The sequence below is a fragment of the Balaenoptera musculus genome, chromosome 18 (assembly GCF_009873245.2).
Source record: "Balaenoptera musculus isolate JJ_BM4_2016_0621 chromosome 18, mBalMus1.pri.v3, whole genome shotgun sequence".
NCBI lineage: Eukaryota > Metazoa > Chordata > Mammalia > Artiodactyla > Balaenopteridae > Balaenoptera > Balaenoptera musculus.
Genome location: NC_045802.1, coordinates 11,088,836 through 11,112,869, shown reverse-complemented (window position 1 = coordinate 11,112,869; position 24,034 = coordinate 11,088,836). Strand labels below are relative to the sequence as shown.

General features: G+C 39.2%; 1 long non-coding RNA gene across 2 annotated transcripts in view; it reads left to right on the top strand.

Moving 5' to 3' along the window:
• The window catches only part of LOC118883943, a 326,143-nt gene that overhangs the window by 224,476 nt on the left and 77,633 nt on the right, over window positions 1–24,034 (top strand). For both annotated transcript variants that reach the window (XR_005017142.1, XR_005017143.1), the window contains exon 5: window positions 21,924–22,017. This is a non-coding gene — a long non-coding RNA (uncharacterized LOC118883943). The remainder of the gene's footprint in view (window positions 1–21,923; window positions 22,018–24,034) is intronic.

Below are 24,034 nucleotides of genomic sequence, written 5' to 3'. Positions count from 1 at the left end.
TAGCTGTGTAATCTTTGACAGGGTACTTAGATCCTTCACTGTAGAAATGGAAATAAACCTACCTTGCAAGGTTTTTAAAGAAGATTAAATGAGGTAAAGTCTAAAGCTGCAGATGGTAGGTGCCATAAAATTTTCTCTCCCCAAACTATTGATCAGTTTTCTTCCTAGGTATTATTTTAGGCAATTAGGGGGAAAATTTACACTTTTAGGCTAATCAACTAAACCAGTGTTTCTCAAACCTTATCATGCATTTGATTTACCTGGGATCTTGTTAAAATGTAGATTGTGCTTCAGGAGGTCTGAGGAAGGGCCTGAGATACTGCATTTCTAACACAATCCCAGGCGATATCAACACTGCATTCTGCAGACCTCTGTTGAGTAGCAAAGAGCCAGATCATAGTAACTGCTTTTGTGACACAGTGATAGTGTCCTTGGTGTAAAAATTAATAAACAGAAACCCTATTTAAAATGGAGTCGGAGTTGGGAAGCCAGAAGGGGAAGCTCTCATGAACTACCACTAGGGGTCAACAGAAGACCCAACAGGAAGAGAGGTACCTTTGCATCTCCAACAGGAAGGAGGTTTACTCAGCAGCACTTTACTACTCAGCAGGAGGAATGAAAAATTCCTCCTTGCCCAGCAACAGCCTAGCCAATGAGAGACTGTCACAACTCAGCCAATGAAAAGCCACTACACTTTGAACTCCCAGTTTCCTCCAATGGACTTTTTATTTATAATAGCCCCTCCCAACTCCACTTATCCTCTATAAAAGAAAGCTTCCCTCCTTTCTCCAGACTTGCCTGTGATTTGCCATAGATTGCATTTCCTGAATTGCTAGTCATTGCTGTTCCCTAATCCATTTTGCTGGTAAAATAAGTGGCTGTTTTATTGTTTTAACATTGGGTAAGGACTTGATGCTGCAGGAATGGGCTGGCTTTCAGGTCAGATCAGATCTTAGGGTACTCTGTTAGACTATTTGACTGTTATATTGATCTCTATATAATATCCTGTGGTTGGGTGAAATGATGAGTTCTTGATTGAATGGGCCAGAAATTCACCCAAAATATAAACAGACACATATGTGTAAACACAATCTTAACTCTCATTACAAAATTGAAACAAAGAAACAAGCTTGTGATATTCTCTGTCACTAAAATCTACTTTACCTGGCTTAATTTTTTTTTAAATAAAGAATTATGTATGCGGGTGAGGTTCTTTTGTTTTTTTGTCTTATCCTTTGATAGTTAGTGATGCAATCAAGACATTTAGAAAAGTACAAAGACCCAGTTTTAGTTGAGACTCAGTAATTTTGAATTGCAATCTTTTTATTTTATTTTTTTTCAAGGGCTGAGTTGCAGAACATTGGTTATACCAACTAATTTCATGGTTCATGATTGAGCATAAGGCTTTAATTCAATTGTGGACATTTAAAAGATATTTTAAACAGCAAGCACAGTGCAAATTCTTAATATTCAGCCAGAAATGAGGCATTGTTGTTTATAACAGCAGCAAAAAGATTTGCAACCACCTAGTCATTAGGTTTTTAAAAAAATCTATCACACTGGAGGAGAAGACTTAATTCATGCAATGTAGGAAGAAAAAGATTACTGTGAATTGAATTTTAGAGGGCAGAGATTACTAAGAGGAAACCAGCACCCTTACTGTGAAAAAATCATCTTAAGACTATGAGAGGCAAACAAACTCTATAAATATGAATGGACTGATGATTTCATGAATCTTTATAATTTTTATTTATAATCTTTTAAGCTTTCATCTTCTAGCTAACTTCTAGCTACATTTTGTCCTGGAAGAAAAAATTTAAAAGTAAAAGTGATATTTAAAAAGATGGCTAAGGACCAATTTCCAAATGTATTCAGCAAAAGAAAAATGTTAAACATTAAACCTCCTAGCTCTGGGCCTCCAGCTGCCTAACAAAGCACACACATCTAAGCAGAGGGTATGAACTGTAGTCACATGGTTTTCCTACGATCTACTTGACCTCAAACATCCAGGTGGAAGCTGAAACACTCCACCACTCAGCTTTTTCTAAATAATAGATATGAAGCTTCTTGTAGGTAACAGACTTTAGAAGGCCAAAATTTTTTTAGTTCTCTTGTGGAGGTCATAATATCAATTTAACTTTCAATTACCTTAAAACAATTCTAGCTTTAAGGAAGGAAATAATGTTAAAGCTTTTGGCTTTGAAAGGAAGGCTTCAAATAACCCACCAACAGAAAAGTATTTTGCTTTTTGTAATTAAAAAGTTAAGCCTAATAAAAATGGAGCTTTAATCCTTTTTTTAAATAAAGGTTATAGGTTACATGATTCCAGTTTTGAATTCCTAATGCAGTTTTTCACTGTGTCTACAGTACTGTATAAGAGCCAAGCAACATTCAGTTCATTCAGTTCCTAGCCCTCCTGTCATGGAAAGCATAGTGGGAGGCATATCTGAATACCTGGTTCCAGGCCTAGATTGGTTATCGGACCCTGGGTATATCACTGCACCTCCCCTGGACCTTAGCTTCCTTATATGTGAAACAATAATGTTGGTGATAACAAAAGTGACATAGCTAGCAAGTAGTAAGGTTGTAAGTAAGAAGTTAATAGTAAGCCATGAAACGAGGATGAGAACAGCTGTTAGATCGCAAGTCTGTATTCCACCACTGTGCTATCCTGCCTCAGGTAGACTAACTGATATTTGCAGCTCCAAAATGATATATGACCATATTTCCATTTTTCCTCCAGACAAATGCCTACCCAAACCATTAAGCAAGATTGTTTTTCATCTTATTTTTTAATATTTCTAGGGATAGCATCTTTTTAAAAAAATTATTTTATATTGGGGCACAGTTGGTTAACAATGTTGTTAGTTTCAGGTGTATAGCAAAGTGATTCAGTTATACATATGCATGTATCTGTTCTTTTTCAAATTCTTTTCCCATTTAGGTTATTACAGAATATTGAGCAGAGTTCACTATGCTATACAGTAGGTCCTTGTTGGTTATCTATTTTAAATATAGTGGTGTGTACATGTCAATCCCAATCTAGGGATAGCATTTTAAAAAGTTCATAAAGGAAGTCTATTTATATAGCCCCAGTTATGGCAAAAGTGTTTCTTCTTGTTTAAATATACTCTTTTGACACAATTCTAGCACATTTCTTTAAATATGCCTACTTATAATTGTGATAATATGTTACATATGTGGAAATAGGCTATCTTGTATACTGTCTTTCTTAGCACAAATATTCATGTTTTCACAAATCCATGTCTTTTCTCCTAGCTTTGTGGCTTCCCTTTCTCCTCACCACAGTTTTCCCTCATTCCTCTAATCTGTTTAGTCAAAATGTGCACACATTTAAGTGCTACTACATGTCAGGCACTGTCTTAGATGCTGGGACTATCAAAGTGAACAATTTCTCCAGAAATTTATAGGCTAATAATTAAGACAAACAAGTAACAGATTGTTATAATATTAAGCATGATGATTTCATGTGAGAGGTGCTATACAAATATCAAAAGGAAGTACTACTTCATTCACTGGAGAGTAAAAAAAATTCCCCCAAAGAGGGGATGCTTGAGCTGAATCTTGAAGGAAGAAGAAGAGGAAGGGGATTCTGAATAGCAGGGATATCATGCACGCACATGTAAGCAAAAGAGGGGTTCAGAGCACAGTGCTCGGGAAATACACAGGTAGTTGGCAATGGCTGCCCCCAAGAGCTTGGGTCAGGAATGGCAAGAAGTGAAGCTGAAGAGGTAGGCTGAGTTCAGGCAACGAAAGGCCTGTGTATTCAACTAGCACATTTAAACTTGACTCCCAACACTCTGGAGAACAGTGAAAGATTTAAAGCATGGGAGTGACATGATCAGATAGGCATTTTCTAATAATCTTCTTGAGAGAGAAAGTGCTAGGAAACATCAAAGATGCTGTATAAATGAGATTTTCCTTTTCTGTATTAATAACCATACCAAAGCCAGTTCCTGACCTCAGCAGGGAAATTTCATTCAGAGTATACGCTGTGTGGAAATCATTATTTCTCAGAATTAACTTTTCCCAGCTTTAGTGAGATATAATTGACATACAACATTGTGTAGGTTTATGGTATACAATATAATAATTTGATATATGCAAAATGATTGCAAAATGATTACCATAATAATGTTAGTTAACCCATACTTCACCTCATATTATTATCCTGTGTGTGGGGGGAGAACTTTAAGATCTATTCTTTTAACAACTTTCAGGTATATAATACAGTATCATTAAATATAATCACCATGCTGTTCATTAGATCCCCAGAATTTATTCATTTTATAACTGGAATTTAGTATCCTTTGACTACCTTCACCTATTTCCCCTACTCCCTCTACCCCTGTCAACCACAAATACTCTCTGTTTCTTTGAGTTTTTTTTTTTCTTTTAGAGTCCATATACAAGTGAGATCTTATAGTATTTGTCTTTGTCTGACTTACCTCACTTAGCATAATGCCCTCAGGTTTGTCCATTTGGTCACAAATGGCAGGATTTCCTTCTTCTGGCTAAATAATATTCCATTGTGGGGTATATACATATATATATATATGCCACATTTTCTCTGCCCATTCATTTGTTGATGGACACATGTTGTTTCCATGTCTTGGCTATTGTGAATAATGCTTTAATGAACATCGGGTACAGATATCTCTTTGACATAGTGATTTCATTTCCTTTAGATATATACGCAGAAGTATATATACCCAGAAGTATGCTGGATTATATGGTAGTTCTATTTTTAATTTTTTGAGGAACCTCTATTATTGTTTTCCATAATGGCTGCACCAATTTACATTCCCACCAACAGTGTACAAGGCTTTTCTTTTTTTCACATCCTCTTTAACACTTGTTATGTCCTCTCTTTTTGATAACAGCCTTTTTGACAGGTGTGATATAATATTGTGGTTTTGATTTGTATTTCCTTGATGATTAGTGATGTTGAGCACCTTTTTCATGTACCTGTTGGCCATTCATATATATATCTTTTCTGGAAAAATGTCTATTCAGATCCTTTGCCCATTATTTGTTTTTTACTATCGAGTTGTATGAGTTCTTTATATATTTGGGATATTAAACCCTTATCAGATATATGATTTGCAAATATTTTCTCCCATTCAGTAGGTTGTCTTTCATTTTGTTCACCATCTCTTTTGCTGTGCAGAAACTTTTTAGTTTGGTGTAATCCCACCTATTAATTTTGCTTTTATTGTTTGTGCTTTTGGTGTTAATATCCAAAACATCATTGCCAAGACCACTGTCAAGGAACTTTCTATATTTTCTTCCATGAATTTTATAGTTTCAGGTCTTACATTTAAGTCTTTAGTCCATTTCAAGTTAATTTTTGTGTATGGTTTAAAATAGGAGTTCAGTTTCATTCTTTTGCATGTAGATAAGAATTGATCACTTTTATCAGGCACCTGTGAGGGCCAGCAAGCCTGATGGGGAGAAGGGAGTCACCTGGGAATGTAGAAAGCCAGGCCTGGGGGATCAACCTGACTGTGGGTCTGGCTTTTCATAATAGCCAAAATCAGAATTTTATTGTAATCACCCTGACTTGATCCAGTTTAGTTCAATCTATAAGAGAGCCTCATCTTTGTGTGGGAGCTGTGTTTGATCTGAGTTATACTCATAGCTGCACTGGTGGAAATTTTGACTCCAAATGAAGGTCTGGCTGCAGACATGAAGGACCCCTGCCATTGGCTAAGGGTTTGTAGTGCACTGTGCACCCTCTTGAGGAGGGGTCCAAGGAGCATAGGTGCTTGGCTTGGATAGGGGTCCAAGCATGAGAACTAGAGTTTATTCACAAAACCAGCAGAGACCCTGGCCATGAGGTCCAGCCAACATTTTGGATTAGGGGTGAGAAGAAAGTCTCAGGAATCATGGCAGCACCTAGAAATATCAAATTTGTACTGCCTTAGGCTTTTAGGACTACATCCCAACTCTTGTCCCTGATGGAGCTCTTATGCTGTCACACCTGGTTATTCTTGTTCCAAGAGCTGAGTGTGTAACGATCTTCAATGCCTGCCCCCATCTGGTGCTACACAAGTTGGGTTTATTAGTAGAAAAGTCACTGGGTGAATCACTCAGGCCCTGGCAGTGTGCTCCTAAGATTCACTTCTTCTCATTAATAGGATTATCAAACAATCTAAAGCTTATTCTTTGCTTCTATTCTAAATTTATCTTTTCCTCTTAATAAATAACTGCTCTTAGTATGGTATGAAATTATTTTTGTTACCATTTGCTTTTTGAGATTAGAATAATTTCTACTGATTTCATCACTCATTGTTATTGTTTTTGCTTCATAGTCCATTAATAATTTTACCTGGATTTACCTTTCAATTCTATAATAAATAAATTTAAAGATAACAAAAGAAGGGACTCTTCATATAAAGCTCAATTCAATGTGTAGTTTCTCACTTATTTTAGTAAGATGTTACAAATGTCTTTCATTCAAAATTGTAGTTAAAATTGTGTGTTGGAAAATTAGTAACTTTTTGAATAAACTTTTTTGCTTCTTGTTGATGTTCAAGTTCCTCTTTCAACTCTTCGACAATATATTTTAGGGTCCTAAAAAGGTCGTTTTATCTAGGTTGTAGGGCTTGAACAGCTTTGTAATGGAGACACCATCTTGTTACACTTAAATTCTTAAAAAGCAATCAAAATGACATATTCATAACTGTTTCAACCTACTGAGTAGTCAACAGTTTTAGGTGCTGTGGCAGCAGCTTCTTCTCTAGAGCAATTAAGGGAATAAGCTATGCAAAGCACATACTATAAATACTTATTAAAGTTCTTAAAGTGTGTTTGCAGCCCTTTGTCCTTACTTTTTGTATAGTTGCATTGCCATATGACTATCCATGAACTGTAATTCAATGGCAGGTTACAACTACCCAGAACTTGTTTCACTTTGTGGACTCTTAGAAGCATTTTATGTTTCAGGTATCTTCTGATGGTGAAAAAGTTAAAAATTGCCATAGAGTTTTTCCCTTATAAAAGTAGGGCACAATAATTGCCAACTGACCTGTGCTTGTCACAACCAGTGTAGAATCTATCAGTAAGATGGTGGTTAGTGTGTTCCTGCAAGCTGTTCCTATACAGAGGTGGCAAGCAGTAACTTTGCACAAGGAAGAGGATGTGAACCACAGAAATATGGTTTATTGAACCTACTAAATATATTCATAACTCTACGTCCCATTAGCCAAGTTCCAGAAATGACCCTGGCCATCCCATTACTACTTGACTAGGTAAAAAGTTTGCTAAGGTCGACCCTGGTTCTTGGAAGGGGCCAGAATAAGTGAGTCCTCTGGCCTTGGAACTCAGTTCTTGGTCAGATTTTCTTTTCTGTCAATTCTCTCTTCCTGATCTATAAACTTATCCAGTCCCAAGACTTTAAATCCAACAATTTCAACAGATTTCAAATTTGTAGTTGTAGATATAGTTAATTGCCAACTTGACAATTTTGTTTGGATGTCTAATATTCCTTTCAATATTAATATTGAATATTTGCAAAATGCAGATTTTGATAGCTATCTCCTCAACTCATTCCGACACCCCCACTATCCCTGTGCCAAAATAGCCCCCTCTCAGTCTTTCCCTTCTCCATATATGGTACCATCATCCACTTAGTTGCTAAAGCCTCAAAAGTAGGAATTATTCTTTATTCTTTCTCTTCCCTCTCTTCTCCTCTCCAGCAGCAAGTCCTGTGGGTTTCATCTTCAATGTATCTCAAGTTCTTTTTTTCTCTACATATCTAGTCCACTACCTTGGATCAGGCTGCCATTATATCTTACGTCTTGATCTGCCACTCTTAACCTTTTCTAATCTGTGAGTTGGATTATGTCCCTTCCCTGCTTAAGACCCTTCACTTGGCTCCTTCTTCCTTCAGATAATGAAGCCCTTGCTATTTACTGTGGTTTACAAGGTTCTGCTCATCTTCTCATCTTTCCAACCTCATCTCATTCTACTCTCCTGTGTATTCACTAAGCAACTGCACACTGTGTTCTTCATGTTCCTTAAACACACCAGGTCCTTTTGTGCTTTGAGCTCTTATTTTCAGCTTGGGGCTGGAATGATTTTTGCCACTTCTCTTCATTCTTATTTTTCAAATCTCAAGGCAAAGGTCACCTTTGCAGGGAGGACTTCTCTTAGTCCTCTCTCTAAAGTAGCTTCCCCCAGGTACTCTATTGCATCACTCTGCCTATTTCTTTTACTGTACTCAAACTGTGATTATCTAACTCATTATTTCTTATTTGTTGACTGTTTACCCCACAAGAATGTAAGTACTCTGAGAGCAGAGTCTTGGACCCACTTGCTTACACTGAATCCTCAGAGCCTAGCTTAGTGCTCATATCTAGTAAGAGCTTAATAAATGTTTATTAAATGAATGAATGCTTGGACATTTTTTTCTTCCCTGTAAAATAAGTAGCATAGCTTTTCCCAGTTCATAGAAAGGTGAGAATTAGTAGAATCAATGTTTTCATGAGCACGATGAGGTATTTTCTTTTTCTGACTAAATATGTGCTCTTAGGTTCTCATTTTCCTTCTCTTCTCCTTCTTCTTCTTATGATTCTGGGTCCCCTTCCCTCCCACTGTTCTCACCTGTGACTGCACCTATTATCGATGTCTCCATATGCTACATTTCTAGTTCTCACTTCCATGCTGAACACAAACCTGTGTTCCCAACAGATACAAAGTGGAATTAAATTTTTCCTTCAAATAAATCTGCTTCTTCTTTTGTGTTAATAATGTCAACATTTTTCTGAGATACTCAGAGTGTCATTCTCAACCGTCCTCTTTCACCTCCTAAAACAAACTGGTTAACAAGACTATTGCTCTGTCTTCCAAATGTACTTTGAATTTATCCAGTCCTTCCAATTCCCAGGGCTTCTACCCTAATACGGAACCTCACTATCCACGACCTCAGGTGTCAGGCCTTCTAACAGACCTTTCCAAATCCAATATTTCCCCTGATCATAGTATTCTTCCAATTACTACCTAGATCATCTTTTCAAGTATAGTTGTTGATACTCCCTTGCTTGGAAATCTTTGAAGTTCCCTCAGCTTCAGAGTATAAACCAAAGTCCTTGGGAAATCCTTCAAGGCTCTCTGTAATCTGGTCTCAATACATTTTCCAGTCTTCTAGTCCATGATAATCCATTGCAACTGCATTCAGCACAGTGGACACGCCTAAAGATCCCTTACTATTTGAATTAACTCATGCTTTACTCTATGACAGGATTATCTCCTCCTCAAATGTGTACCAGTTAAAAGCTTATTATTTTAAAGGGAGAACTCAAAACCACTCTCCCCCCAAAGCCATTCCCAGTTGGTTTTCATCTGTTATTTGCTATTTTGCTATGAAAACTCTTATTGCATTCTTTCTTGTATCCTGTATTTTTAACCCCTTCGTTTTTTGTTTTTTTTTTAATTTTTATTGGAGTATAGTTGATTTACAATGTTGTGTTAGTTTCAGGTGTACAGGAAGGTAAATCAGTTTTTAAAATGGCAGCAGAATACAAGTTCTCAAGGCATTCTAACAATTAAAGAATTCAGAATTATATTGAATAAGTAAACATATTTCCTCCTCTCTTCCTTCCTCAATCCCATTTATTCCCTAGAGAAAACCAATGGCAAGTGTTACTTCCAGAACTTTTTCCAGACATTGATAAATGTATATCTTTTAAACAAAACGTTAAATGGGTGGTAACAGACATATGACTCCATAACTTGCCTTTTCACTTGGAAATATTTATTGGACATCTTTCATGTCAGCATAGAGAGATTTGTCATCTTCTTTCCAACTGCTTCATTGTAGATGTTGCAGAGATGACTAATTGTTCTCCAGTAGCTTTATTTTTCCTTCTATAGTAATAGAATCCATGAGTCTTAGCAGGGCATGTGCATGTCAGGAAAAAAGGCTACATTTCCAACCTTCTCGTAGCTAGGTATGGCCATGTGAGCTAGGTCTAGCCAATAGGATATAAGAGAAGGTGAGATGTGTAACTTCTGAGAATAATCCTTAAGAGGGGATGTGTATGTTTCTCCTTTTCCTTTCTGTCTGTTGGCATGAATATAGATGGGATGACTGGAGCTGGAGCAGCCATCCAGGTCTATGATAACATTGGCATTGGAGGCCATAAATGAGAGAGCAACAGTGTAAAAGGAGCCTGGACCCTTGACTCTGTCGAAAACCACTCCAGCCCTGGACTGCCTAATTCTATATTTTTATAAAGAGACAAAAATTTAAGAAATTTTTAAAAATTTAATCTTGTTAAGCCACTGTTATTGTGGATTTTCTTCCCATTTCAGTTGAACCTAATCCTTTATAAATAATTATATTTTAAATGATTGCATTCTGTTCATAATTTACATCTTTTTTCTTCCCTCCTAGACCCTAAGGTCTTTGCAGGCTTACCTATGGTCTTATTCGTCCTTATCTTCCCATAAGGACCTAGCACAGTGTCTGGCATATAGTCAAAGCTCAACAGGTATCTGTTAACTTGAACTAAATCTGTTTATTGCTGATCATAGAATTTACTACTTCTTCAAACTGTATGAATAGGAATAAAAAGACATTTGAAAGAATAAAATTTCGGAACTGCACTAACAAAATGGACTTCCCTCATTTTTGAATTAATCCCAGAATACTGCCACAAGCAAGTTGTTGCTTATGATTAAAAATATCTTTTGGGCTTCCCTGGTGGCGCAGTGGTTGAGAATCTGCCTGCCAATGCAGGGGACACGGGTTCGAGCCCTGGTCCGGGAAGATCCCACATGCCGCGGAGCGACTAGGCCTGTGAGCCACAACTACTGAGCCTGCGCGTCTGGAGCCTGTGCTCCGCAGCAAGAGAGGCCGCGATAGTGAGAGGCCCGCGCACCGCGATGAAGAGTAGCCCCCGCTTGCCACAACTAGAGAAAGCCCTCGCACAGAAACGAAGACCCAACACAGCCATAAATAAATAAATAAATAAAATTAAAAAAAAAAGATATCTTTTAACTTTGCAACAGTGCTGATGCTGATAATTAAAATATTTATCTTAGGGGAGCCTAAAGAATTTTGCTTGGTTTTCAAATCTTTGTGTTATTAACCACACCTTACTTTTTCAAATAAATTTGTCTCATAAATGTTTATGCCTTGACCTCCTCTTCCATAAAAAATAGCATAATAGTTTTTGTGTGGAAGTAGAGGGTTGGACCAAATCAGTGGTTCTTACCCTTTGGTTGGTCGAAAGTAGGGAGACCATATAATTTATCACCTAAACTAAGCTTTTAAGAGTGAAATGGGGCACTGTTAGTAATTGTGCCAGCACGTGGGCCTAAATGTGACTGTCCCATGCAAACTGTGACAGGCTCTGCTTGTCATAGGCCTCAACAAGAATGTGAAAAAAAAGCCCTAGATTTTCTTTTTAGAGAAACACACACACACTTGCACCCTAAATTTTACATATAATTGGAGTGGTCCATGAACCCACTTCAGTTTATCTGTGGAAATGTAGGGATCTCCTAGATTAAGAAAGAACTCCTAGGCAAAATTACCCCAAATTCCTTCATTAAAATTCTATAACTCCAACATTGTAGTATGCTGATAATCTGAGTCATTTATACAGCTGATTCTGGACAATATCCACTCTAAGTACTCAACCCTGGACTACAGATCAGCACCTGGTGTCTCTTTACGTTTATGAGACTTTACACTTAAGGTACAGCCTCCTTCCACAATCACCTATGGAAAAGGGAGAGATTGGACCAGCTGCTGCAACAGCCTTACTTCCAGCCACACAGAAGCTAAAAGCAGAGGCTACCTGCTTCCAGAAACTCTTTGCCTACCTAAGGAATAGAGCTGCCTAAGGGCTCCATGGAATCTTCTCACCAGGTGCTCCCCAACCCCATGGTTCCTGAGTGCCCTGCACCCCAGACCGTAGTCCTTCTGGAATCCCTGTACCAGGGCAGCTCCCAGGCACAGTCGGTGTGAGTGGTTGTCTGTGCAGGTGGAGTATGGTGCCCAGTCACGGTAATGGTTAAAAAGCAAATGCAAGTGTGTTGTTTTCAATTGCATACAAAATCATGGACTCAGTTTTCCATTTGAATAGAATACGTAAGACATACTGGCAGTCAGAGAAGTATTTAGAAAATGGAAATCAGGATGACAAAGGAAGGAGTAACTTTCAGTTTCACAAAGGGAAAAAATAGAAAGGAGGATACACCTGAATGAAATCCAATACACAATGTAGAATAGAGATGGTTATCATATGGAAAGGTTTGAACCGAGTTTTCTATTACCAAGGCAACCATCACATTATGGAGCTGCAAAACAACAAGGAAAAAGCGGCAATAACTGGAACACCAAAACTCCAAATGAGAAGGACAATTTGTGTACAGATGTGAATTTAATAAAGAAGATGAAGAGCTACTTTGTTTAAACTAACTTTTGCTTACCAGCAAAAGAAAATGTATTTGGAAAAATTATCATTCCCTTCTACATTTTCAGAAAATATCAGAGAAAATATACAAATGCCATTCAAACTATGTATTAAATCCTGATGAATTCATATGGGGTTTTTTTGGTCCTTTCTCTTAGAGATGTGGGCCTTTCATACACAGTGATATTTAATATTTAAAGCTCTCAGTGTGATAAGTATTTTATTTAGTTACTTCTTTCCTCCAGAGTTCGAATTTTAATTTAAACAGATGGACAGGTTGAACAACTTTTATTTTTCTCTTCTTTGCATTTGTAGGAGGCAATTAATCAAAGAGATTGGTACTAAGCATTTAAGATAAGTTTTGCATGAGAACGTTGACTGGGTAATTTCGTAAGGACTATGGTAGAAAGCTAATGGGATGTTAAAGGTGATGGTCATCACTTGGTTTTTACTGAAAACTAAATAGGAGCCAAGTATGTGTATTTACATAAAATATACATCAGGCTATGTAGAAAACACAGACTTTTTTCCAGCTATTTTCTAAAGCTCTTAGTTCCTCTTTTTCTTTTCTTTCTGTTCATTCCAACCTTGATCCTCAATTCCAGTGTGCACGCATACACACAATACACATATACACACATACAGCAGTATAGGTATAGGAGGAAATGGTAGAGGGTAAACTATTAACTTGAAAAACATAGTGCTGTAGGGCCAATTTGGAGAAGAATCCTATAATTTTGCATTGTTGGATCAGGTTCAGGGGCTGCCCAATGTCTTTAATCCTTTTAATGGTAGCCTTACTGATGTGTTAGTCTAAACATGTTGTTATATTCATGACATTGTTATGGCTGCTGTAACAGAAGTACCATAGACTGGGTGGTTTTTAAACAATAGAAAGCTATTTCTCACAGTTCTGGAGCCTGGAAGTCCAAGATAAGGGTGCCAGCATGGTCGAGGTCTGGTCAGAGCCCTCTTCTGGGTTGCAGACTTCTAGCTGTGTCCTCATGTCACAGAAAGCAGAGAGAGGAAGCAATCTCTCTCATGACTCTTTTAAGAGCATTAATCCCATTCATGAGGGTTTCACCCACATGACCTCATTTAATCCTAATTACCTCCCGAAGCCCCACCTTTTAATACCATCCCATTGGGCGTTAGGGTTCCAACATATGAATTTGGGCAGGGACACACACATTTAGTCCATAGTACATGTTTTGTGTAGCATCCTTATTTTCGTGTCAAGGAGTTCTTAAAGTCTGATTCTATAGAGGAAAACACAGTGCAAAGGCAATCTGCAGTTCTGATGACCAGAAGCCCATAATCCCAGTGATGGAAATATTGCACTCAGGATATCTGAAAACCCAGACTCCCCTGTGGATAGCTGCTCTTTCTGAGGCTGGACTAGTAAAACTCAGCTGAGATGGCAGAAAGCTGCTGGAAAACAATTGTCACTTCTACCCTGCACCTGCTTTCTCTAGTTTGTATCTGTGCCACACGGGGCCTCCCTTGGTTCCTGACCCAGTTTTTCTCCTAGACTTTGAGAAAATGCCTGTCCTGGGATTCAGCTTGCCACAAGGGCCATTGCTGTAAAAAGCACCCCTCGACTTCCTCTACCCACTCTTGTTCCACAAAATGGTCAGAACAGAAAACCCTCTGCCTCTGACATTGAACAATCCTTTCTCTATGGAAATGTCCTCTAAATTGAAACTTTGCCCCCTTGCAGCCAACCAGGGACTGTTACATGTACCTGAAGAGCAGTTAGAAAATCTCCCCAATTCCCAAAATCCCACCTCAACAGAACGCTTGCCAATCAGACATGCTCTCAGTATTTGCTCTTTTTACTGCATAAAACTTATACCCCTGAACCCCTGCTGAATCAAGAATAAGGACGAGCTGGGTTCCCTTGCTTCAAGTTTATGAATTATCAGCCTTTGTTAATTCTGCTTCGGACTTCCTTGTGCCTTGAACAACTTCAATTCTGAGCCTGGTCAGTATGTCAGTTTCCATTTTAGATCCGCAGAACAACCCTCATGGGCCTTATCTTGGACATATATACTGTTGCTGTACTTCTCTTCTGGGATTGGTATGGATATCAGAGCCACCCTGGTTTGGGGTCACAGTGAATGCAGCCAAAAGGAATCAGGGTCCACGTTAGCTGGGCAATCTTAGTCTAAGGGGGTGGGAGTGGTGGGCTGTTTCTCCAATCCCTTTGTTGCTGTTTTCATGATGGTTCATTCCTATGCAAGAGGGCATCTTTTCCATGTGTATATCCTCCAGGCTGGTTTTATGATCTTCCTGATTCTGTGAGCTACGTGGTGTGTTTTGATTAAATCTCCTTTCTGACTACATTAGCCTAATTTGTGTTGTTTCACTTGCCAGAAACCTTCAGAAAGTTAGTCTCTTTGAAATGAGAAGGAACCCAACGTCCACTTCTCTTGGCCTCGTCAGGCATGCCACTTCCTGAAAGTGCTGACCTCATTCCTTAGGAGGCTAGATAAGCATTTATTCATATGATGGGATTGCAAGGGAGTGGAAGCAGAGCACTGTGAAGGGTAGAGCAGGGTGCAGAAGGAGCATCCAAGGGCTTCGGAGACTTCCCTTAAGGCCTGTTCTGCTTCCAAGAAATGCAATCTGAGGGAGCAGAGTGATGAGGAGGAGTCTGAGAGCTCAGTATAGCATTAAGTGACTTTCCCATACATGAGTTATTTGTCTGTTGGAAATAAATCTGTCTGAATGTTGTGTTGATCTTTTTGCCAGGTTGGCAAAAATCCCAGGGAGAGAAGTTTACCACTGAGGATGGCACTGGGTCACTGCCTTCATAATGATACCCATTTTTAGAGACTCCTTTGGAGTTTTGAAAATGCTCAAATAGAACTACTGGTTTCTAGATCACTACAGCAGTGAGATAGTTTACTTTGGCTTTGGGAATCAGAACTGCAGTTCATTAATACTTTCCTTCAGGCTGGGAACAAGAATTTATAACACCTGATGCCATATTCAACTCCAGATTAGCATATATTACACGAGTGATAACTGAAATTGCTCTAAAAATGTGACAGATTCAAACCAAATCCTGTTTATGAATGCTTTGCTATCTGTGAAATATTCAGAATGTGGAAAGAAAAGGCAACTGAAGATAAATGACCCCAATTTTATTATTTTGCATTTGTTTTCATCCATGTATCTTTATTACTTTCCTTAAAGTATGTATTTTTGATACCAATTGATTAAACGTCCAGTTTTTTGTTTTGTTTTGATTTGATTTTGAAGATCTTGGTTTAAGGTAAGATGAAGTTAGAAGAAATTACACCGGAAAGTTTCATGTTAGTGAACTTATATAATCTGGTCTCTAAAGATTTACTTTTAGGGGAGAACTATTGAGATAAAAGACTTATATTTGATTTTTAGCTTGTTTGGATTTTGATATGAGACTAGAAGACATGTTCTTTAAACCGGTGCCTTTACTTTCTGGGTATAAAAGAGCTGAGTTGTGTTTTTACCTTTTCAATCAAATCTTCTTGTTAAAAACCACTGAAGTGAGAGAGCTGACAAACAGAATGGGCCTGACATTCCTGGGAAAAGACAGTGATATCCTTCAACACTGTTTTTTTCCAATAAAGATTTTTGAGTATAAGTGCAGTGCTGTGCATTAAACAGCATAGGAATTAAGCATGATATGTTGTCAACTTTACATGAAAACATAGGTAAGAAAGATTTTAATTTAATGTATTTTTGGATGACAGGGACTGTATAGTATTTATCTCTGTTTTTCAGGCACCCAGCTAGTATACTATCTGACCTGTAGTCTGTACTCAGCAAGTGCTTAAATGATGAGTAATGAATGATGAATGAGTGATGTAATGATCCTCAAGGATGTAGCATACGTCAGGTTTTTCACCTTGTTTTCCAGCCTTTTTTTCCCTTTTTTGTTTTAGTGATTCATTCAGCAAAAGTGGTATGAGGGTCCCCTTTGTATGAGGGACCTCATAGGTGGCATTGAACCAAACAAGAGTCTCTGGCTTCTGAGGTCTCACACAGTGGTGGCCACTTGGGAGGAGGCATCTTTGTCAATCTTGTCACTTGTCTTTGAACTAGCTGACCCCTCACTGATCAGTTTCCACGTGAGATGTTGGAAGGATGACAGCTGTGGGGGAGTGGGTAGCAGGAAGGGTCCTGCTTGCTTAGGTGTCTCCTGTTCAGGAAGCTGGTGCATTTGAATTTGAATATCCTTTGACACAAAAGCACCAAGGAAAAATAATACAATGAGATGAGAAAAGAAAGTTTCTGTGAACCAAGTCAGACTGATTAACCAGGAAGAGGAGATGCTAGTTGACCCCAAAGCCTTGATGAGCACTCAGTCTCTCCTGTGAAGCCAATATTTCCTTGATTACAATCTCTTGAAAAGAGTGGGGGGGGGGGTCCTCTTCTTATACAGATTGTTTTAATTAATAACAGAGCATGTTACTAAGAATGCTTGTTTAGATTTGTTTATTTTAATTAACTAATAAAGCTCAGGCAGAACAGAGAACCAAATCAGGTCTTTTTTCTAAAAACAAAAAAGACTCCTGATATTACTGCTAATGTTGAACAGAACTCTTTTAACTGAGACTATCTGAAAACTGTGCCTCAAGCATAACCTGTGGATTGATATAGAATACATAATTGTTTATTGAATAAAATAATGGAATTTCTGATTGGCGTATCTATTTATTCATTTTTTTTTTTTGGTTCTTTCTCTTGTTTGAAGGCATATTTTCTTTTGGTTTCTTCCGATTTGTTTTCCCTACTTTTTGTTTTCAATATGTTGAGGCTGATAGTCTGAAACCCAAACTCATCATTTTCCCCCTCTTTGCCCTAGTCTCCAACCTTGCTATTTCCTAACTTTCTTAGTCCTTAAAAGATCTATAATCTTCTACCAACTCTGGGCTCAAAAGTCATTGGCAGGCCTCTTTTAATTCCTCATATCCAATCAGATTTCAAGAACTCCATGTAGTACATCCAAATTATCTTTGCCCCTGCTCACTTCCTTCCATCCACGTTCCCAGCATCCTGCAGGCTCACCTCCTATTGTTTGGACTATTATAATATGTTGACCTGTTTCCAGTAACTTCTTTCTCAGCTCCCTTTTACATATTAAAATTAGATTAATCCTTATAAAGCAAAGCTGTGATCATGTAGCTTCCTGCCCTCAATTTTTCCATGATACTTTATCTCTATATCAAAACAAATACAAATTCTTTAGACTGGCACCCTGGTTTCCACATTCTGGTCTTATCTCTCTTCTCAGCCTTATTTCCTACTGTTTCTGGAAACACATCCTGTATTCCACCAAAGTGGATTTCTTGTTGCTACAGGACTGCACTGTCCAATGCTGTAGCCACTAGCCATTAGTGGTGAGAGAACGAATCAATATACAGATGAGAGACCTCATATGAAAATAGAACTCTGACGCACAGTCTGCAGCAGACAGCCCAGAACACCAACCCATGATCTACAGTAACCAGCCTGCTATCTATATGTCACACTTATAGGAAGTCAGAATGCTATCCCTAGCAACACTCCAGGAAGTGAAACAATAACCCCTGCAACAACAGTCCCCCAAAGCCAGGATTTGACTCATAACTGACAGTGTCTCTAATTTTTGTCCTTATTTCCAACTTAGGACCAATCAGAGAAAGCCAACGATGTACCCCTAACCAACCTCATAGGTTGCCCCACTGCTAAATAGTTACACCTTCCTCATGCCAATGGGCTCCAGTCAGGGCACACCTGAAGCCTTCCCTTTTTTTCCACTATAAAGCTTTCCTGCTCCTCTACCTGCCTTTGAGTCTCTGCAAAATGCTGAGTGCAAATTGACAGTGACTGACTCCCTTGTTAGAGCAAACTCTGAGTAAAGAGCCTTAGCCTGTTTTCATTTGGTTGGTCTTTGTTTATTTCCACAGTAGCTAGTTAAATTTAAATTAATTAAAATTATATAAAATAAAAAGTTCAGTTCTTCAGTTGCACTAGCTAATTTAAAGTGCTCAGTAGCTCCATGTAGCTTGTAGCTACTATACTGGACAGTGTAGACATGGAACATTTCCATCATCTCCAGAAGTTTTACTGGACACCCTATACATGTCTATGGTTTTCCCACCTCATGTTACTCCTTCTGCTTGAACTGCCTTCTTTCTACATTTTTACCTGCCAGACTCCTACCCAGCCTTCATGACCTTGCTTACTGTTTCCCTCAGGAAGCCTTCACTGATGCCTCTATTTAGACATCATCTCTCATTTCTTAGATTATACCTTTCTTATGGCACTTATCAGTCTTTCTTCTAGTTCAGTGATCTCTCCCATCCTGCTATCCTGCTGTACTGTAGACTCCTTGACCTTAGTAATTACTTTATCCTTGCAGGATCTCATGCTTCCTATGGAGTAGCCCCGTGATAACTTTTTTTTTTTTTTTGGCTTAAATGTGGTTTGGGGAAAATAAGGATCAGACTGAATTACTCACTTTAAGAAGCCATGGAATGACAGATAGAATTGGGGCTTGTTTTTTATTTGGGACGTAGAATGTACAAATACTGTTGCAAATGGCTTTGTTCTTCCCTTTCTGACTCTGCCTCTATTATCCTCCAGACAGCTTCATTTAACACTGGGAGGATGTTTATAAAGTTAGCTGGGGACCATCTCAGAGTCTCCCATTATTAGTTCTCAGAAGTTCTGTGGGACTTCAGCAGTCTTTTCATAGAACAGCAGCCGGAGAGGAAGCTAGAGGTCTAAGATTCCCAAAATACTTTTAGAATGGCTAACTTTTATTAATGTCTTTAACACACCAGACAGATTCATGCCTCTGTGCCTCGCCCATATTTTCCCCTTGCCTGAAATATGACCCCAAATTTTGCACCCTTATACCACCTCTGTTCCTGGTGAACTTCCTTCAGATGTCAAGTGAAATAGGTCACATTATCTCTGAAGTCTTTCTTGCTCTCATCAAATGGAGTCACTCCTTTTCCTGGCTGTTTATCAGTATCTGCTTGCATATCTCTTTATTCTCAGTGTGGTGGATGAATGTAAACACTAACTCTTAAAGTAATATTATTAGGACAAGGACACACAGCCAGTGGAAGGAAGTTAACCTGCTTGTATTTCTTGTCAGGGGGTAGCTGTTGCTGTTGTATTTGGATACTTTAGCATAAAAGTCACTACAACCCAGAGAGAAAGCTATTTCTCTCCCTTCACCATCAACCTAAATCCAAAGGTCATGAGCTCATCATTTCCTAAGTGGAGCTAGAAAACCCTCTCTTCACTTTGTACACCAGCAGAAACTGTGTCTGGGAGAAAGTTTCGCTATCCGCTGGGTGCCTGAGGTTGTGAAATTTTCAAGAAACAGAAGTTGACCAGAGTACTGGGACTTAATTATTTGTTAGAGGGTATGGGATATCCTGGGATAAGGGTGGACGGTGACGTTAGGTCATAGCTGGGGATGAAACTTAAAGGGGAAAGACAGCAAGAAGAAGTGGAGTGAGAGGAGAAAACGAATCATCCATGTGGGGCGCCTTTGAAAGAAGAGCCTCTTCCTTTTGAGGTTCCAGAGAGTGAGGTGCCCATTGGCATAGTAATTGATTCCATCCATCATCCTCACTCCCCTACTCTGTCAGCTTTTGGAAAAATTGTATGAGCCCTTCAACAAAGAAATACTTAACCCTTCATAATGGTTTAGTCATGTTTGTGCAAGAAAGCATTTGGAATGGGTAGGGGTGCCCTGCTCTGATGTTCATTAAACATGGGTCCACACCCTCGTTATGGGCTATTGGGTGCCAGGACACAAACACCCAGCCAGAGAAATAAGAATATTCTCTTTTATGTTACCAGCCTCAGAGGGTACTAAGAAGAAGGAAGAATCTTCTCCTGAGAATAATTATTACAGAGTCATAATAATTATTCATTCATTTATTCAATAATATTTGGAATAGATTTTGGAAAAATTGTTGGCTTAAGCTAAACTGAGTAACTTGAAAGCAGATGCTGTACCTTATCTCTCTTTGAATCCTGAATGCAACCCCTGTCTCTGTCTGACACATGGTGGGTGTTTAAAAATTTTACGGAATGAATTACTGAACCTGCTGATTTACGAGGCTCAATTTGGGGGCTAGAAGTGAATGCACTAGCTGTTCCATTGGGGGATAATATGAGAATTTCTTTTTCAAACTCATGGGCTTTCTTTTTCAGGCTGAAGAAAGAGGTGTGGATTTAACTTAAAAAGCTATGGCCAGAATCCTCTTGTGAAGACAAATTATAGAATTAGAAGATCTCAGAGCCGAGAGAATCTTAGGACCCACTTATTCCCATCCTTTTATTTTGTGGATGAAGATACTGAGATTTAAACAGTTTTCACAGAGCTTTTAAAATGTGGAAATATTCTATTAGAGTCTTGCCAACTGCCAGGTTAATTTAAAGGTTTTGGCTTTGTAGTTCAAGTTCCTATTTAATTTCAGAGTTCACGAACCCTTCCCAGGGGGATACGGGTCTGGGTGCGGTGCTCACCGTCCCCGTCCTTTCATCCTGCTGCTTTCAGTGCACTTTCCTATGACTCCGCTTGCTCCCACCTCTGCCGCCTCCTCTCCCAGGAACACATTCAGCCCAAGGACTCCCTCTAATTTCTCCATCCACCCTTTACCATCACCGCTTCAAACATCCCCAGCAAACTGAGGACTCTGGGGAAGAGAGTGTCATTTAATTATGAAAACACATAGTTGTTTTTTTTTTTTTTCCCTGAATCTGAACATTTTCTGAACAATAGGTAAAGGAGTTTTTGAAAGCCATGGCAGTGTTTTAAAAATCTCTTGTTCATTTTACCAGATTAATCCAGAGTTGCTATGGGTTGTTCAAAGAAAAAGGATGAGAAGCTGATCTGCATTAGGGATGTGTGGGAGTTGGAACATAGATCTGATCAGATGTTGCTGTACTTTCTTTTGTGCTTCTTTGGGGGCCCAAGTCAGAACTATGACTTTTCCCATCATACTGGGGAGCAGGGGGTAAGCAGTTATCTTGTGTCTTAACTCAAAAGAATGAACAGGGTGAATTACTAGCTCTCCTTTCTGCTTTAAGGTGCAGAAAACCCAACCAATAGTGGCGTAAACAAACTGGGGTTTATTTTTCTCTCATAACAGGAATCTTGGAGGTGAGGCGAAGCAGGGTTAGGTCTGTGGCTTGGCGATGCTGGAGGTCTGACAGGAGAACTTTTCCTCGACTAACTGAAGTCTGAGTGGTAGCGGTCAGGGCCTGAGAATTAATTGACAATCTGGAATTTTCTTCAGATTAACAGGAGAAAATGTTATTACACATGCATGCGGCAGCATTCTCTAAGGAGAAGCTCTCTGAACAGCCAGGGGTAAAGGTTTATATACTATCCGCATAATAAGGGGGTGTTGGTGGTTAAAGTGTGGGAGGTTCTGATAAGGTTTGTTACACATTTTCACATTTCTCTTCCAGGTGCTGGTGCTAATGGTCATTCTCCTTCCTGGCTGGAAGTTCCCTGGAGGGGGATTTGTGGCAGCAGAATTCTCACATTCTCGAGGTGCTGAGGGTAAGTCTTCTGTCTCCCTCCCACTGGAGGCTGAATTCTCAGAAAGCTCTGTTAAAACAAGGGGAGTTTAGAGAAATTTTCTTTCTCAGCTGCTGTTTGTTCAGGTGTTTTCATTTTGAAGTACAGCCGTCCCTCTGTATCCACAGGTTCTGCATCCACAGATTTAACCAACCTCGGATGGACTGTAGTGGTTCCCTGAGTTTTGAACATTATGGAGTTGTTACACTCAGACTAAAAATTGATCAGGGATTCCTGATGCTTCTCGAGTTTTCTCAAAGCTTGAATGTAATATATGTACTTGTGTCTGTAGGTGAGCTCTTAGCTGGTTGGTCCCCGTGGTTTAAAAGTAAAGTTGTAAAATCACTTCTATCTCCAACAGGGCCATTATAATTATTAAGATGGTCATTTAGGAAGCAGTGGATGCTTTGCATTCAGTTTGAGGTGATACTTTGGTGAGATTGATAGGGGCCCTTTGGGCAAATGTCCGTTTTGTGGATTTTGAGAGAAAAAGAGAGGTGATGGAAGGTGCCTGCACACACAGAAGGCGAAAATGCTGAGCAGATGGTGTGTGTGCCTGTGGTTAGGAGGATGCTGATGGGAAACAGACTCTCCTCCGGGAGGGGGGAGTGGAGGGACAATTCTGCAGGCCAGGCCGTGTCTCCACCTCGGCTTCTGAGTGTCAGCTTTCTCACTTGTAAAATGATAACCATACTCTTTACTTTAAATGACATAATGTGTGCAAATGTGCTGAATAAACTGTGAAAAGAAATTCTTCATGATTTCCCAGTACAAGCATGTACAAAAAAGAGGTCAAGTGAGTTATTCGGAGGGGTTCGTGCAGTCCCTGAATGAGGCTCCTCACTGCTTTTCTGTCTTTCAGACAGTAGTTGGGCCTCCACATGTGTCCTCGTGGCTCAGCCTGCAGTGCCGGGAGCCCAGGTCCTCACTAGGAGGTAACTTCCCATTATCGACAGAGTGTCTCTCCTTGACCAAACTTTAGTCAGGCTCCTCTGAATCTTCTTCCCAGCCAGGCCTCAACTTTGGGGCTTCTGTGTTTGCCTTTGCATCGCCCAGTTTTAGCAAGAATCCTGCTAAGTTGGTTTAGCCAGAATCCCCCATCCTCGCTATCTGATTATCCTTTATATCTGATTCGGTTCCTCACTCCCCACCCCCTTCCCCCAGGTAATATTTGATCACCCTGGCCTTCCTTTAGCAATAATCATCCTACCCTCTTAGTAATTCTCCATTTACTGACCCTCACCCACACACACCCCACTCCTTGGCTGTAAAATCCCTACTTTTCCTTGTTCTATTCTGACTTGAGCCAGATCACTCTCTCCTACTGCAGAATCCCACTGCAGTGATTCTTACACCTATTGCAAAGGTCGTAAGTAAAATCTACCTCACCGTTTTTTTAAGTGTCATGAAAATTTTTTTCTTTAACATATTCTGTGCATTTCTCAGAGGCAGTAGTGTTGTATCTTATTTCATGGACCAATTTGTTGTAGGTAATTTTTTTCTCCCACCTTTCCTTGCAAAATGTATATGTGTAGTGAGATAAACTTTTATAAATATTTCCAGAGAGGACTATAATTCGAACTATTTGTTTCTTATGTTTGGTATACTGGTAAAGGAACCAGGCAATAGAAATGTAAAATTAGTCTATTCTTTGGACAGTAAAAGTGTATAAAAAGGAACACAGGGATGTCTATTCAGGTCTGCCTGATCACGATGGAGTGGCCGAATGGGAATTGCTTCATCTAAAGATGACATGACCATTTTAGCATAGTATGGGCTGGCATCTTTGTCTTATAAGCCTGGCTTTAAGAATATTTACAACCCAGTGGTTCTAGAGTCTTGAGGGATTTTACTCCTTCCGTTCCACAGTTGTTGGTTTTTCTAACATTGATTTCTGTAGCTGTCCTCAGCTCTACCCAGTGCAGGTGGACTGTGGTTTCACAAATCTTAGATGGAGAATGTGTTTCTAGTTTTTATTTTATTTCTGTTATCACGAGGC